The 17,798-nt window shown below is 47.0% G+C and overlaps 1 protein-coding gene across 7 annotated transcripts in view; it reads left to right on the forward strand.

Annotated features, from left to right (window-relative positions):
- The window catches only part of PPARD (peroxisome proliferator activated receptor delta), an 82,894-nt gene that overhangs the window by 11,842 nt on the left and 53,254 nt on the right, over positions 1 to 17,798 (forward strand). Inside the window, exon 1 of one of the 7 annotated variants that reach the window (XM_042938541.1) lies at positions 12,360 to 12,709. The exons of the other annotated variants lie outside the window; for them this stretch is intronic. The gene's annotated coding sequence lies outside the window, so the exon portion shown is untranslated. Of the gene's footprint in view, positions 1 to 12,359; positions 12,710 to 17,798 lie in introns of those variants that run through there. 7 annotated transcript variants of the gene reach the window in all.

A 17,798-nucleotide genomic window follows, 5' to 3' on the forward strand; every position in this document is an offset into this window, starting at 1 on the left:
CTAAGAATCAGATCCATACAGGTCAAGTAAGCCCAGCTTGAAAAGTCATACTGTTCCTGGATAGTGACCCCATGCCAGTTCTGGTGCTTTGGCAACTTTTCAGAATGACAATCTGTCAGTAGTTCATGGTAAGCTTCATTGCCATCTAGGGGTCAGTTACATATTGTCCCCACAGATTAAATTCTCCATGCCTGTGTCCCTGATTTTATAGTCTGAGGTGACGCTTCCCAGAACCTGCTTTAAATAATGGCATCAAATTGATTGTTGCTGAGAAATTAAAAATCCTTGGTAATAAGCAAACTGAGCAATGATCATTTTCTATCTCCCAAGTGAAAATCACTAGGTGAATAAATTCCCAAACTGTAGAATGCATCCAATCAAAATTGTATTATCCCAGTCTTGTTTTTATTTTTGCAGTGTATGATTTCTATGACATCTCTTTTTTTTGGCATCTTAACGCCCCAGTGTATTGACAACATCTACTTACAATTTGCCTTTCATGTCCTTACAGCGTGTCACCTTGTAGAAAAATATTTTGTCCATTTTCTAGCCCATTTCCTGACCTAGTAGGCTTATCTGCACCCAGGCCAAGGCCTGTCTCCGTCCCCTGCCAGCCTAGGGTAGCCTTGTCTTCTCACGCACAGCCAGGACCATCTGTTTTTGATTCACTTTTGTACCCCCACCCTGGGCACGTTGCAGACAACCAAGAATACCTCTCCTGAGGTGGTTCCAGCGCCGCCAGTGCTGCCCATGTGCTGCTTTCCCTCTGTGGTCTGCGGCCTGGACCTTGCCCTCCTTTCTTCCTTCTGCTTCCACCGTGAGAAAGAACTGATCCATCCATCTGATGTTCTCGATGAATCAGAGACCTTGTTGAGTCGCAAGGGAGCAGCCTCCACCGCACAGTCACGTGCTCGGTCCTGATGAGTGTTCATTAGCCACGTTCAAAGATCATCTCCCCCGAAATTGGCTCCTTGATGGGCAAGTGTCTTGTGCAGAGATGGCTCACCAAGCACTTGTCAGACGGAAGGGTGACTGGATGGCCAACCTAAGTGGCTTGCTTCCTAGAGTAGCACTGGCACTAACCTGTGCCGGAGCCCTGTCTGGGAAGTCACTTTACGGGGCAGCAGTCAGACATCTGTAGAAGGAAACTTAAGGACCCCTTGGCTAGTTATTGCTCTTCCCTGTGGTTGAAGCTGAGTGAAAGACAGCTGAGGTTTTTGGTTTTGGCAGTCTTTCCCATTTGCCTCCTTCTCTCCACTTCCTCCCCCGGGGGTCTGGGGAGCCTCCCTTCTCGTACCTCTGGCTCAGCACCTACCGTGCTATATTATGGTGGAGTTATTGCCTGCATTCTAGGCTCTGATGTCTGATTGTGAGTTCTTTCGAGAGCTGGGCTCACCCGTGTCTAATACCCACAGAAGTCAGTAGCTACCCAGGAGCCAAGCAAGCTATGGCTCTAAGGTGTTGAATGCACTGTGCTAATCACATCACATGTATCACCTTGTTGAATCCCCACAACCCTGAGAGGTAGGACTCATTATGCCCGTTTTATAGATGAGGATGTGGAGGCTCAGACTAGTTAGGAAAGTTGCCTAAAAGCTGCACAACTAGTAAGTGGCAGAGCTGAGATGTGAACCCAGGTGTGTAAAGCTGTGTCTTTGATTACCACACAGCAGGCCTCCCCACAGAGGATGGCTGGTTGACTGTAATTCTTCCGGTGTGGAAAGTACCTGCTTGACTGGCCAGACTGGTGTTGGCTTCCAAGAGCACTCCCTGCTTTTGAGCCCAGCAGAGTGTCTTGTTGGTCACTGGGCAGAACCAGATGTTGGCAGGCTTTGGAGCCCCCTGCGCAGTCTTGTGCCAGGTCAGTGGGAAGAGGAGGCCCTGAGAATGGCTGTACTTAGTGCCTCCCTGGATCTGCTTCAAGGCCGTGAGCAACCCCCTAGAACCAGAGGAAATAACCAGCCAACTGGTGGGCCAGGCATGTGTAGTGGCAGGGGCTTGAAGGAGGAAAAAAACCAATCTCTGATCTGAGTGATTAATCAGCCTGTTTGCAGTCTGGCGAAGGGAGAGAAGAAAGAGAGAAGGTGGCCCAGGTGTGCAGATATGGAGAGAAGAAAGAAAAGGAAATTGCCTTTATTCAGATTCTCCTTTGGGCCAGATGTCATGCCATGGGTGAGCTCACTCTCCTTCATACCAGCCTGCAAGAGGCAGGTATTGGTATTCCCATTTAACAGATGAGGACGTGCAGGATCACAGAGCTTAAAGAGCCCACTCAAGTCACACACCTGACAGATGACAGAGCTGGGGTTTAAGCCCTTTGGTTCCCCCTGTGCTTCTCAGTTCAGACTGCTTTTCCTGCTCTGTCCCCTTAGCCTGGGCTTTGCAGGCACTTGTGAATGTGTGCGGGTATCCACTGTGAGCAGAGGCTGAAGCAGAATTAGGGCTCTGGGTACCTGTCCTACTCAGCTGCTTGGTTCCTACCTAGACCAGCAGGACACTGGGCTCAACCAGCAGGGCCTTATGTTTTTCCCCTTTCTAGTACCTTGCCATCCTTGGCTTATTTTTAGAGAGCTATTTTTATTTCTGCTCCCACTTCCTGACTGGAGGCGCAGGGGTTGGGGTACAGGGAAGGCTCTGGGAATCAGAAGAGACAGGCATAAGTAGCATCTCAGCGGTGTCCTTGGCTGGGTTCTGGGGACTGTGCTCCCCTGCCTGCCTTGATGGCCCCTCCTCAGGCCAGCTGTAGGCCCAGGGGATCTTGGACAGAGGGACAGTCGCACTCCTCCTTTCTTTGGCTCCTCAGAAGGGAAGGAGCTTTCCCCTGAAGCAGAACAGGAAGTAGCATGTGGCACTCTTCATATTTTTAGCTCACTGGCTCTTTCTGAGGATAAGGACTTTGAGGGAATTTGGGGTACTGGTTGAGAGCCAGAATACGTGGGACTGAGTTCTGGCTCTACTAGTAGCTTTGGGCAAGTCACTTTATGCCTCAGTGGCTTCCTCTTCTATAACAAAGGGAAGATAACTACCCCTCAGGGCTGACTTGAGGATTAAAAGAGCTCCTACTTGTAAAGGCATAGGTGTATCACTCATTGAGTGTTGATTGTTTTATTGTTAGTGTATCTCTGGACCTTAGGCACCTAGGGCTTGGGGTGGATGCCAGTACATGTTCCTTGGTGAATAGAACTTCAAGACTATTTATTTTCCTGTTTTCTTCTGAATGTTGGCTGGAGTGGGTGTTGACTCCCTGCGGAGCCCACAGAGTAATTCTCATGGCAGCTTCCTGCAGTCCACCCCCTCTAGCCCTTACCTGAGCCTTGGATGAGACAGTCAGGTGAAGTGAGGAGTCTTCCAGCTGGAGGATGTCAGTCGCCACCCCCCACCCCCCGCCCTGCTTTTTTCCTTTTGCACCTTTCTGAAGCTCTGGCTTTTGGTTGTGAGCTCTGGAGGGGTAGGGACCTGGATCCCATGGGTGCAGACACGACCAGGCGATTCAGGGTGCTTGGGCCCAAGGTTTTGAAGGGGGGAGGGGTTTGCCACTGGCAAGCTGTTTAGCTAGTAACAATGAAAGACATCTTTGGAAACTTGTACTTGAGGGCTTGGAAATTAATCAGATACCACCAGTGGCCAGTATAATGGAATTTGGAAAACAGTCGTTTTTAGGATATGGAGCTGGCACTCAGGCACAAGCGTTTCCATGTGTGTGGTTTTTAATTTATCTTAAAATGTCTTAATTATATAAATAATGCTTATTCATAATAGACAATTAGAAAATACTTAAGTCATGGGGATAGAATGGGCAGCATGCATTATTATAGTCAGTAACATTGTATTACAAATTTGAAAGTTGGTGAGAAAGTAAATCTTAAAGTTCTCATCACCAGAAGGAAAAAAAATATTTGTAACTTTGGTGACAGATGGTAACGAGACTTATAGTGGAGATCATTTTGCAGTGGATACAAATGTCTAATCATTATGTTGTACACCTCAAACTACTGTATGTTGGTCATACTCCAATAAAAAAAGAAAATACACCTAAGCACTGAGAACGAAATACAAGTCATACATAGTCACACCATCCATAAGTGACGGCTGTAAAGTTTAGTCTGTGTTCAGATTTTACTATGACTTTGTGTACTTATTTTTTTTCTTTCAAAAATGGGATAGTATTTAACATTCAGTTTTGCGACTTGCCTTTCCAATTTTTCAGGTGGTTTCTTTCTTTTTTTAATTTTTTGGGGGGAGGGTTTGTTTATTTTTGAGAGAGAGAGCACTAGTGGGGGAGTGGCAGAGAGAGTGGGAGACACAGCATCCAAAGCAGGCTCCAGGCCCTAAGCTGTCAGCACAGAGCCCGACGCAGGGCTTGAACTCATGAACTGTGAGATCATGACCTGAGCCAAAGTCAGAACTTAACCAACTGAGCCACCCAGGCGCCCTGATAAGGAAATATGTCTTGGTGAAAGGTGCTCCTCCACCGAGGCCCTGCTCTTTCCATGAACTTGCACCTGGTCTGCTTTCTCCACCTGGCGGTGCCCAGGCCAGGTGGTTTCACAGGTCTGGTGTGCCCGGCCCTGCTGGCCTCTGTGTGTCAGCAGCTGCTCCGTGGCACCTCACTGGGCAATAGGCAGGGATCTGAGCATAGTAGTCAGGCATAAGGAAGATGTTCCCAGCACCCTCAACGGCTCAGATTCCATTCTAGAAAAACAGCTCAGATCCAGCAAGAAAATTGAAGATGGGGTATTCTGGGAGGAATAAGCTATGCCTCCCCTTTACTTCTTACAGAAAAAAAAATGAGATCTCTGGCACTAGGTGAGGAAAAGGCTTGTCTGAGCCCTGAGGGTGAGTGAGTCTTGGCATCTCAGCTTTTTTTCTGGGCCCCTCTGATTTGCACACAGGCTGGTGTTACATGGTGAGGCCAGGAATTCATGATTATGGACAGGATGACTTCTGTAAGTTGTGTGTTCCTATGGGCCTTCCTGGATCATACTTGTTTTCCTGTGGATCCCAGTCTTGGTACAACTTGGCAGAAACCCTCTGGGCCACAGAGCAGGGTAGCTTCCTGTACATCCCCTCAAGCATGCACTGCTCTTCTCCCTTCCTCCACTCCTGAGCTATAATTAAGTTCCTCCGTGAAACCGAATCCCTCAGCTGACACATGCTTGTAACTGCAGTCCTGGTCATTGGGCAGCTCGTCTGGGGTGACTCTTGGGGCTGGTGTCTCAGCCTCCAGACTGTCTTGGGTAGGTCTGTAGGAGGTGGAGACCTGCCAGGACAGGGATGGGTCTAAAGAAGCAGGGACAGGCCTTGCCCAAGAGCCCAAAAGTAGGAAGTCATGGGAGCAATGAAGGGCTGGTGAGCAGCCAGAGTGTGTTAGGGGACACAGAGGTGGGAGGGGATGGACAGGCTGCCTTGCAGGGTGAGAGGGCACGGACAGGGACAGGCTTTTGAATCACTGAGCCCCAAGGCAAAATGTGAGCAGTTTATTTTATTTTACATTGTATATGTTTCTCAAGCATTAAAAAATTTTTTTTGATGTTTATTCATTTTTGAGAGACAGAGCACGAAGGGGCAGAGTGAGAGACACACACACAGAATCCGAAGCAGGCTCCAGGCTCTGAGCTGTTAGCACAGAGCTCTCTATGTGGGTCTTGAACCCACGAACCGCGAGATATGGTCTGAGCCAAAGTTGGACGCTCAACCGACTGAGCCACCCAGGCGCCCCATAGTTCTCTAGCATTTTAAAATTGAGATATACTTCACATAACATAAAATTCGCTTCTTTAAAGCATGTATGTCAAGGGGTTTTGGTGTATTCTCTCTGATGACCTCTAATTCCAGAACATTTGCATCACCCCAAAACAAACCCTGTACCTATTTGTACTTAGCCCCTGGCACCACTCTCCCCTCAGCCCCTGGCAACCACTAACCTATCCTTCTCCCTGGATTTCCCTATTTTGGATATTTCACATAAATGGAATCTTACAATGTGTGGCCTTTTGTGTCTGTCTTTCATTCAGCATAATGTCATGGTTAATCTGTGTACTTGCTATCTAAGTAGTATGCAATGGTACTTCATTCCTTTTTATGGCCGAATAACATTCTACTTTATGGAAAATACCATGTTTTGTTTATCCATTCAGCAGCTGATGGACATTTGGGTTGTTTCCATTTTTTGGCTGCTGTGAACATTCATTGACAGGCTTTTGTGTGGATATATGCTTTAAGTTCTTTTGGGAATATAACTAGGGATGGAATTGCTGGGTCATATGCCAACTTTGGCATTTTGAGGAACTACCCAAGTGGCTGCAGAGTGCCCTCACTCATTTATTTATTATGTTTATTGGCTCTTTATTTTTATTTTTTTTAAGGTTTATTCATTTATTTTTGAGAGGCGGGGAGGGGCAGAGAGAGAGAGGGAGAGAGAGAATCCCAAGCAGGCTCTGCACTATCAGTACAGAGCCTGATACAGGGCTTGAACTCACCAACTGTGAGATCATGACCTAAGCCAAACTCAAGAGTTGGATGCTTAAGCGGCTAAGCCACCCAGGTGCCCCATATTGGCTCTTTCTTTCTCTCTTTATTTTAAGTGTTTATTTTTGAGAGAGAGGCACGCAGAGCACAAGCTAGGAGGGGCAGAGAGAGAGGGAGACACAGAATCTGAAGCAGGATCCAGGCTCTGAGCTGTTGGCACAGAGCCCAACGTGGGGCTCAAACTCACAAACCGTGAGATCATGACCTGAGTTGAAGTCAGACGCTTAACCGACTGAGCCACCCAGGCACCCCGGCTCTTTCTTTTTAATTGTAAAATATACATAACATAAAATTTACTGTTTCAACCATTTTTTTGATATGTTATTTTATTCAAATACCAGTCTGACCACACATGGTCCAAAAATATGCAAATAACCAACCAAATATAGACAGATGTTAAAGACTTGCCGCCCTGGAAGGAGGTGGCCTCAGACTTGAGAGCGTCGATGCAGTTGTTGATGATCTGGTTGACCTTGTCCCCCTCCTTGGCGATGGTGGAGATTTAGGCCACCGAGGTCTAGCTGTCAGGGCTGGGCTGGCCCAGCTCGCAGTCCTTGCGCTCGGCCTGCTGTCCCATGTGCACCTCCATGGAGTTGCCCTTGCTGGCCTTTGGCGTGTTGTCGCTATCCACCAGCTGTACTGCTCCGCCTCGCTGGCGGCTGCCGGCAGGTATGGGATGAGGGTCATGGCCTTGGGTCCCGACAGCGGGGCCCGGCCAGGTGCCTCCATCTCGGGCCGTACATGAGCTTGATGATGGTCTTCTTGAGGCCGCCGGCCGCGGCCGCCTTCTTGTGCTTCTCCTCCTGCCGCCTCCGCAGGCAGTAGTAGACGGTGCCGAGCACCGGCACCATGCCGAACAGACAGCTGTGTTCACTGGTCTGCCTCCTTGCTTCACATATTGTATCTTATCCCTCCTGGCATACCAGTACACTATGGAGCTTCCTCATTCTTTTTCGCGGCTCCCTCATTTGCTACATGGGTATGCGGGTGATTTCCAGTCTTCTGCGGCAGTGAATAACCTTGCCATCTGTCTTTTTGCACACAAACAGGTTGATAATGATACAATGTGACAGATGCAAGGATGGAGACATACTTGGGAACAGTGTTGGTGGGGAACAGGGAAAGGCTCCCAGAGGAGGCTAGTTGATGGTACTTTAAGAAAGTCTCAGGGGCGCCTGGGTGGCTCAGTCGGTTGAGCATACAACTTCGGCTCAGGTCATGATCTCGCGGTCCGTGAGTTCGAGCCCCGCGTCGGGCTCTGTGCTGACTGCTCAGAGCCTGGAGCCTGTTTCAGATTCTGTGTCTCCCTCTCTTTCTGACCCTCCCCCGTTCATGCTCTGTCTCTCTCTGTCTCAGAAATAAACGTTAAAAAATTTTTTTTTTTTAAAAAAGAAAGTTTCAGCCTGGGTGGCTCAGTTGGTTAAGCATCCAAGTTCGGCTCAGGTTGTGATCTCACGGTTCCTGAGTTTGAGCCCTGTGCCGGGTTCTGTGCAGACAGCTCGGAGCCTGGAGCCTGCTTCGGATTCTGTGTCTCCCTCTCTCTCTACCCCTCCCTGCTCACACTGTCTCTCTCTTTCTCTCAAAAATATAAAAAAAGTCTCAGGGTGAGCACTGGCATATGAGGTGGGCCCTGCAGGCTGGAAAGAAGTGCAGCAGGCAGAGATGTGGGAAAGGCAAGTGTGAGTCAAGGAGCAACAGCTCAGATGTGTTCGGGGAAATCAAGAGTATTGGTTATCTATCACCTCATAACAAATTACCCCAGAGTTTAGCGGCTTCAAGTAACATTTATGATCTTGCAGTTTCTGGGGGTCAGGAGGCAGGTATTATTGCGAGCAAGTTTAGAAGACCACCTCCAGTAGCAAGTTGTAGTGAGGATGGGGTTGACTGGAGCAGGCCAGCATGGCCGTATGCAGCCATTATTGTAGGTAATCTGACACGCTTGGCTGAGAAGTTAGGATTGACGTGAGGACAGGGGGAGCCAGCGGAAGGCCTGTGAGTAGGAGAATAATGTGGTAGCTGTCATTTTAGACAGTTAATCTGCTAGCATTATACTAGAGGGGTCAAAATGGAGAGAGAGAGAGAGAGAGAGAGAGAGAGAGAGAGAGAGACATTAGGAGATGTCTTTATTAACCTCGGTGAAAAGTTGCTGGCCCGTAGTAACAGTTGCTTTATATTGAGCACTTTCTCTGTACTATGTACTTTGGCTGCATTTTTCTTATCTTTGAAACGACCACAGATTTACTTTGCAGCTGAGGAGACTAAAGCCTCCAAGAGATAAGAAGCTTGTGTATGGTCCACAGCTAGGAAGTTGGAGAGGAGCCCTCAGGTCGACCTGGCCTTGAAGACGGCCTTTTGGTAGCCATGGGGGTGACTGGGGAGGCCTTGGCCGTTCCTGGATGCTGAAGAGAGACAGAGGAGTCTTGAGAGGTTGGCGTTTTGAACCCAGGTGGCTAGGACAAAGATGACACTGTAACAGGAAGGAGAGACACCAGAGGGGACACTGGTGTGGTGGGGGAAGATGAGTCATCCTTGGAATATGGGGCACTTGTTGGCGTGGTCCCTCCCAATTGTAGGGAGATCGTAAATAGTCCCTGTACTTTGTATATGAAGATGTACCCTTGGCTGAAAAGGGCTCTACAAGTGGGAGCTTGTTGGTGAAAGGGTACTTACTGTGGGGTTGTTGTTTGTTTGAACACTAGGTTTACACGTTCTCTCGGCAGCCCGTATGTTCTTGCCAAAGTCTGCTGGTCAGAGCAGTCACCGGCCAGCCCAGATTCGAGGAGGGGAACTAGACTCCACATCTTGATGAGAGGAGTAGCAAAAGGATTGTAGCCATCTTTACTCCACAGATAGTCAGTCATGGAGAGCAGAGATTTGAACCCAAATCTGTGTGACTCAACTAGAGCTCTTTCTGCCACACCATATCGTGTCCCTTTCTGCTTCTGATTCCTTGGGGGCTGCAAAGATTGCTTGCTGGCTCATGTATATGTTTTGTTTGTTTTTGTTTTTTTTTTTTTTCAATTTTTTTTTTTTCAACGTTTTTTATTTATTTTTGGGACAGAGAGAGACAGAGCATGAACGGGGGAGGGGCAGAGAGAGGGAGACACAGAATCGGAAACAGGCTCCAGGCTCCGAGCCATCAGCCCAGAGCCTGACGCGGGGCTCGAACTCACAGACCGCGAGATCGTGACCTGGCTGAAGTCGGACGCTTAACCGACTGCGCCACCCAGGCGCCCCGGCTCATGTATATGTTGTTAGAGGAAACGATTCTTTTTTTGGTCTCCCAGAGTAGGAGTTGCACTGGTTACCCCTTTTTCCCAGGTTAGCATCCAAGATTACTGAGCCTGAGAGAACCTTCCAAAACAAGCTTTTTCGTAGGGATTTGCTAGCTGCCTCCCCAGACTCCGGCGCTCCTTGCTAGACATGCATGGAATTTCCCCATGGAGTTTCCCTTTCTGCACTTTGTAGCATTTCGGTCCAGCGCTGGTCCTGTGGGATCCTTGTGGTGTTGCAGCCAGATGTGCAGGCTGGCCTGGTTGCTAGTTGTCCCCGACAGTATCTAGTCCAGTGATTCCCAGACATGGCTCAGCGGGCAGATTCACCAAGGAATTCTGGAAAAAATGTAGATTCCTGGGTCTTGTCTCAGACTCCTTGAATTAGAATTTCCAGAAATGATGTCCAGGAATTGGCATTGTAAAACTCCCCATTAACTTGAGAGGGCAGCCTGATTGGGGAACCACCGACTTCTCAGAAAGGTGCCTTCTCAAAAAAGAAAAGAAAAGAAAAGAAAGGTGCCTTCTTTTGAGGTCACTGATCAGAGGAATCAGTGGGGCCTGACAGTGATTGTCCAGAGGGCCTCACTCTTTACAACCAGGAAGTGACCCCTGAATGCATCCAGGAGATTTCTGACGCATCTGCTCAAATCTTTGATATGCTTTTGCATTCTTTGATAGTTTCTGAACATTATGGTGACAACTGGTTTTCTTTTAAGGCGTTTGCAGAGGGGAGTAAGCTCTGCCAGTGGTCGGCAGACCCTTCTTAACTGGGACCTATTTGGTCTGATTTATTTGGAATACAAAATTTGTTTGCTTAGCTCTCTGATTATCTTTGGTGCAAAGGCTGGGACAACCTTATATATAAATAAGGTTAATTTGGATACATATATCCAAGTTAGGACAATAGTCAGACCTTCCTAGTTCTGTGTCTCGGGCCTACTTAAGGTCCTCTTGTAGCTTTTAAAACCCTAGCTGTTTTGTCAGTTAAACAACTGATAACTACATTTTAGAATAGTTGGAAATTACAGAGAAATATAAAGAAGAAAATAAAAATTACCTTAGAATCTTCCTCCCAGAGACTTACCACAGTTAATATTTTGATGGATATTCATTCTTTCATTTTTTTGTGCCTTCTCTCTCTCTCTCTGTGTCTCTCACCGTCCCCCCCCCCACACCTTTATACATCCTCTTTTAGAAAGCCACATGGAAGTCATATTGTGATACGATTATTTAGCAGCTTTATGGAGATATAATTCAGATACCATAAAGTTCACTGGCTAAAATGTACAATTTGATGGCTTTGAGTATATTTGCTGAGTTGTGTAACCATTGCTATAATCTAGTTTTAGAACTTTTTCATCATCCCAAAAGGCAGTCTTGTATCCATTAGCATTCACTCCCCGTTTTCTCCTCCCCTGCCACCAGCCCTAGGCAACCACTAATCTACTTTCTGTTTCCACGGATTTTCCTTCTCTGGACATTTCATGGGAATGGGGTCATACAGTATGTGGTCCTCTGTGATTGTCTTCTTTCACTGAACATAGCTGTGATACTATTTTGAAACCTGCTTTAAACGTTTATATCACTAGCAATTTGAATATAGTTTTCAAAAATGCATTTTTGACAAAGCAGAGCAGTATTCCATCTTAAGAGTGTATCTGAGCTTATTTATTTAACCAATCCTGCTGATGGACCCTTAGGTTATTTATCCTTTTTTGCTATTATATCTAATGCTTCCTGTACTCAGAAATCATCTTGTCTGTTAATTTAGTGCCTAATTGTCTGAATTCCTGACCCAAACAGAAGCCCTTTGGGGGTAGCCACCTCATCTGTCTTGTTAACATTGTCTCCCCACTACCTGGCATTGTTCCTGGCTACTTGGTAGGTATTCGGTTGTATGTGTATATAATTTTGAAGGATCCAAAATGTTAAGGCTATTGATAAACTTCACCAAATTGCCAAATTCTAGAGTTGTACTAATTTACCATCTCTCTGCAGTATATGAGAGTGTTTGACTCCCTGCCCCCTTGACTGTGACTTAATTTATAAAGGAAATCCTGTGATCTTTTGTAATATAGCACTCTCTGACCTGTGAACCAGTTAATTTAGGAGTCAGTGAGTGGTCACATGCCCCTTTCTGTGGGCCACAGAGTCCTGCCTGTTGAAGAAGATGGTGCTCTGGACTCCTGGGTCCTCATTGTGGGCATTGTATCATTCCTTAGAGAGGCTGCGTGGCATCCCTGTCACATGTGGACATATTGGGGAGTGAGTAAAGTTGGCTTGGTCAAGTATGTGTAAGATGTTGTTTCCAGCTGCTGATTGAAATGCCTTTGAAGTTACCAAGAGAGATGTCACCCTGGAAGTTGTGTGTCTTCAAAAAAAGAAATAAAGAGGGGCACCTGGGTGGCTTAGTTGGTTAAATGTCCAACTTCAGGTCATGATCTCACGGTTCGTGAGTTCGAGCCCCACGCGGGGCTCTCTGCTATCAGCATGGAGTCCACTTCAGATCCTCTGTTCCCCCCTCACCCTGTTCCTCCCCTCTGCGCTTGCTCTCTCTCTCTCTCTCTCTCTCAAAAATAAACATTAAAAAAATAGAAATGAAGAAATGCTTCCAGGAAGTGTGACACAGTCAACCCAGTGTGCCCTCTCTGAAGGTGGCGGGCACCCACATGGTTGGTAAACACTGCCTGAGTCACCACTGGCCGCAGCCCCTGCTCCTCTCCACACAGTTCCTGTCTGGGAAAGCCTGCCACTCGTCCGTGACGAAGAGCCGCCCCCGACAGTTGCCAGGGACGTGTGGGCACGTCTCAGGGTCTCACAGCAGCCCTTTCCTCCACAGATAAGCTGTGGCATCTGTTTGTTCTTTAGAGAAGTATATGCAGTGGACACGAGAGTTGAAGAAGGAGGTGGGTAGTGCTTGTGTGTAGCAGAGGGCTCCTGTGTCCTTGCGTGGGGCCAGTTAAAGCCTAGTAATTCACCTTCTCCGTAACACCTGGCTGTTTGTCCTTACACTCGTCTCTCATGGTTTTCATATCACGTTCCACTTAGAGCTTGCGCCAAGCCTTCGCCCACTCACTCCCATCTTTCTCCTGGGATCCTGCTGCGTCTTAGAACCGTGGTCAACACAAGTGCTACAGGTGCCATAACTTCTTTTTGCATCTCTGAGATCTCTCCTATTAGGTCTCTCACGTAATTGTTCACTGTTTGAGTCTTACTTTAGCCTACTCTCTGCCCACCACCTTATTAGACCGTGGAAATAAACCCCAGAAAGAGATTGGCCCCTGCCCTCTCTGAGGCCGACCGTCTCGTCTCCCTTGGCCCCTGTTCCTGTACTCTCTGACCGTGCCTTCGCTGCCCTGTGCCCTGCTTCCTCTTCCTCTTTCCTCTGCCTGCCTGTGAGTGTGCTGTGTGGTCTGCCCTTTTGCTGCTCCTCTTGGCCCTTCCTGGGGCTAAGACCTTCTTCCCTCATAGACAAAAATAGAGAACTTCTTGCCACAGATCCTGTTCTGCTGAATGCCAGACCCACATGTCTACCAGGCTACTGGAGTGCTCCGTTTTCAAGGCAGAGCTCACCTTTCTCTCCCCTCTTCCCACGCCTCTGTTTCTTTTCGTAATATGCCATTCTCTCAGCTCCTGGGAGCCTTATGACAGCTTGAACCCTTCTCTCCTCTGCCATCCACAAGTTCTCTCCATGTTTGTCTCCACTCTAATGATTTCACGCCTTTAGTGGGTTGGCTAGTGGCTGCCCAAGCGATATATCCACATTCTAATCTCTAGAACCTGTGAATGTGACATGATTTGGAAAAAGGCCCTTTGCAGGATTCTTCCGGGCTCTGCAGCTGTCTATAAACCTGTGCTCCTTGACCTCCTCTCTGGGCCTCCCCTCGGCCTGAAATAGGGACGGTGTTCCCAGTTTACAGTGATTACAGGTATATTATCTTGTTTGATCTTCTTGAGTCCAAAGGCAGGGTTCTCTGCCTTTCTCTTCCCCCTCACTCCTAGGTCTGGAGATGTTCAAGGCTGTGTGCACAGCAGCTACAAGTGCGGTCCTTGGAGATAGGTCTGGGTTTAAATCCTGGTTCTCTCACTCAGTAGCCGAGGGCCTTTGACAGATTATTAACCCCTCTGAGCTTCAGCTCCCTCTTCTAAGAGATGGGGCTGGTGGATTGTTGTGAGGAATAGGTTATGCAGGAATGTCTAGCACGGGTGCCTGACACTGTTTGCTTTGTAATTGGAGAGACGCTCAGCCTCCACAGTGAGCACTCAAGCCGGGCCTAGCCCAGGAGCTCTGACTCAAATCCAGCCCCCCTGCTCTGTCGTCCTGCCCCAGTGTTCTTCACCTGTGCGCTGTGCCTGGTGCTAGCCACAGCCGGGGAACAGGAATGTGATGGCGTGGTCGTCTAGGAGAGTAAGCAGGACATGTGTGTCCCTGGGGTGGTATGACAAAGTAATTAAGGATGTGGACTCTGCAGGTAGACCGGGGTTCAAATTCAGGCCCTGTGACCCTACCTCAGTGACCTTGGGGAAGTGTTCTTTGCCTTTCTGAACCTCACCTTCCTCATCTATAAACTGGGAATAACAGTGCTACACACCTTAGAAGGTAATTGAGGGAATTAAATGAAAGAATGCTCATAAAGCCTTCAGCACGTGCCTGATTCTTTGTAAGCACTTAATAGATTTTATTAGAAATCACCAGCTTCCACTGTGGAGAGGAGTAGGTACATCGAGGAGGTCCTGAGCCTCTGGGAGGCACAACTGCAGGAAGGCTGGTGCCCCTGGAATTAGGTAATGGGGACGGAAGTAAGAACATTTCCGATGTCGCCTCTTCCGTGAAGTCATGACTCTTCCCCTGAACTGCACAGAGCGCTTGCCATTCTTCAAACCCAGAGCTCTCGGTATTTCTCTTGTGGGGCTTGTCATAGTCTTTCTTGTATTATGGTTATCCTTTACACCACTGTATACGCCCTGGGAGCAGGATTGGGCAAACTACTGGATTACTGGAATTCAACCTTGGGATTTAGCCGCTGATATGGTCAACCCACTGGTAGCAAACCATAGAGGCCCTCTGGCTCCTGACCCCCACTTCTGGTGAGGCTTTTTACGATGGCTCTGAAATACAGGGTGCCTCCTTCCAAAGAGCTTTCCACTGTGTACATGGGACTTGAAGTGACTCCAGAAGTCCTAGGCACTGCCACTGTTGAAATCTGTCACTGCCTCTCTACCCAGCAGGGGCCTTGTTTGGATGAGCCACGCATCAGAAGGAAACACAGGTTTACTGCCAAGGTCACTGTAAGTCTAAGTCTTGGGGCTGGCATTTGAGGTTTGGTTGAGGGGTGCCTGGTTGGCTCAGTTAGGTGTCCGACTCTTGATTTCAGGGCAGGTCAAGATCTCACGGGTCATGGGATTGAGCCCCACATTGGGTTCTGCGCTGACAGAGAGAAGCCTGCCTGGGATTCTCTCTCCCTCTTTCCCTGCCCCCCCTCTGCTCATGCACGCACGTGTGTGCACACATGCCCTCTCTCAAAGGAAATAAAATTAAAGAAAAAAAAAAAAAGAAACAATAACTATGTACATTCTTAATACTGAGTGTTAAGAATCTCCTCTGGAAAACTCCAGAATAACCCAGTGGACTTGTGACTGTGTCTGTAACTGCTTACAGGACATCTGCACCTGAGGGTCTCTAGAGTTCCTGAAACACAGCATGCCCCAAAAGGACCCCTATGTTTTTTGCCAGACCTCCTCTTCCCACAGTCCCTGCCTCATAGGGAGCGTCCCCATGCCCCTGGTCACCTGATGGTTGCCCTCCATTTTTTCCTCTCAGTCACCAAGTCTTGTTGACTCTTCCTTCTAAATATCTCTTCTGCTTTTTGCCCTAATGTCAGATGACACTGGTGCTGCCTCAGCTTGGGGTTGTTGTTTGCATTGAATTTTCAACCTTCTGTGTCCTCACGTTTTGGGAGTTTTCTTTCATAAATAGAATGTGACTGGATTTAAAATTTTAAATCAAATCTGAAAATCTGTCTTAAATGAGTATAATTTATTTACATTTTTGGTATTTGACTTAAATATATTATGTTTTTAAGTACTTTCTGTATACCTTCCTTTTTTGCCTGTTTTTCTCTTTTCCTGTCTTCTGTTAGATTGCTTTAGATTTCTTTATTCCTTTTACTGGTTTGACAATTCTACATCTTGGTAGTCCTGGCTGGCCCAGTCAGAATAGCATGTGCCTCTTGAACTCAGGGTTGTGAGTTTGAGCTCCACATCGGGTGTAGAGATTATTTTTAAAAAAATAATAAACTTAAAAAATATATACATTTTATTTCTCTTCTTACTCCCACATCCCCCCCATCATTTTACTTTGAAAATACATGAAAATAGTATAGTGAATACCTATACCCTTTTTACTTACACTTAGTTAATATATTTCTCTCTCTACCTCTATATGCTTTTGCTTAGAACCATTTGAAGGAAGTGCGGATTTGTTTTTCATTTTCTTGTTCAGGATCTGGTGTGCTACTTCTATCCACTTTTTGAAAAAAAATCTTTTTATGTTGGAATAATTTTAGGTAGATTTAAATTTAGAGAGTTTCTGTATCCCTTCACCCACCTTCAACTAATGTTAACATCTTACATTTAATTCTTTTCTAAACTCCGGGAAATTCTCGGGGGTGCCTGGCCAGCTCATTTGGTTGAGCATGTGACTTTTAACCTTGGGGTCATGAGTTCAAGCCCCATATTGCGTGTGGAGCCTACTTAAAATATAAAAATAAGTAAAAATAAAATTCTGGGAAATGCTCATGTATCTCTTTGGTTCTCTCCCATTTTCTCTACTCTGGCCTTCTGGAACTCCTCTTAGATATATGTTGACCATTCTACCATCCAAGCTTCTGCGTCTGTATTTTCTGTACTGCTTTGTCTCTTTAATGATCTAAATGTTCTCATTTCATAGTCTCAGATTGTTTTATTATTTCTGATTCTTGGGATGATAACTACTCTTTTTTGGTCTTATGCTTGTCCCTCTTGGTAGTTTATTTCCTTGTGTAGTTTATAACTTGAGTTGTGGGACAGGTGGGTGGTTCGGTCGGTTAAGCGTCCAACTTCTGCTCAGGTCATGATCTCACGGTTCGTGAGTTCGAGCCCCGCATCAGGCTCTGTGCTGACAGCTCAGAGCCTGAAGCCTGCTTCCGATTCTGTGTCTCTCTCTCTCTCTCTTTCCCTCCCCTGTTCATGCTCTGTCTATCTCTGTCTCTGAAAAATAAATAAATGTTATAACTTGAGTTGTGAGTTCATCTTCAGGAAGGACTGTTTTATGGGTAGGTTTTGTGTCCTGGGTTGTGAAAGTATCCATAAAAGCAGTTTGCTTCTGGTGGGGCCATGGGTGCTTGAGTGGTCCTGGCTCAGTTTTTATGTTCATTTCTCAGTTTGGCACCTCTTCCCCCACCCCCTTGGTACAAAATCAGATTCATATCCATGGGCGGAACTGCTTAGTAGTGTAGCTTTCTAGGTGACCTCCTTCCCTCCAGTAGAGCCTTGGAGAAATTGCTAGCTTCTTGTGGCTTTCCTGAACTAGGCAGTCCTTTGAGGCTCTTGGTATTGGGGCTCACAGCCACAGCCAGCTATTCAAACCACTTCAGATGTGGGTTCAAAAGTCCACGGGTCATTTTGGTGTCCACTCCACTTACTGTTCATGTTTCCATTTTTCTTGTCATTTCTGGCATATGGGTTTTTTCCTTTTTCTTTAAAAAAATTTTTTTTAATGTTTTATTTATTTTTGAGAGAGAGAGAAAGAGCGGGGGAGAGGCAGAGAGAGAGGGAGACACAGAATCCAAAGTGGGCTCCAGGTTCTGAGCTGTCAGTAAAAAGCCTGACGCAGGGCTCAACCTCAGAAGCCACGAGATCATGACCTGAGCCAAAGTTGGATGCTAACCCGACTGAGCCACCCAGGCGCCCCATCTTTCTTTCAAATTTGGGTGTATTTTTAAGGATGTTTTTGTC

The sequence above is a fragment of the Panthera leo genome, chromosome B2, assembly GCF_018350215.1.
Source record: "Panthera leo isolate Ple1 chromosome B2, P.leo_Ple1_pat1.1, whole genome shotgun sequence".
Lineage (NCBI taxonomy): Eukaryota > Metazoa > Chordata > Mammalia > Carnivora > Felidae > Panthera > Panthera leo.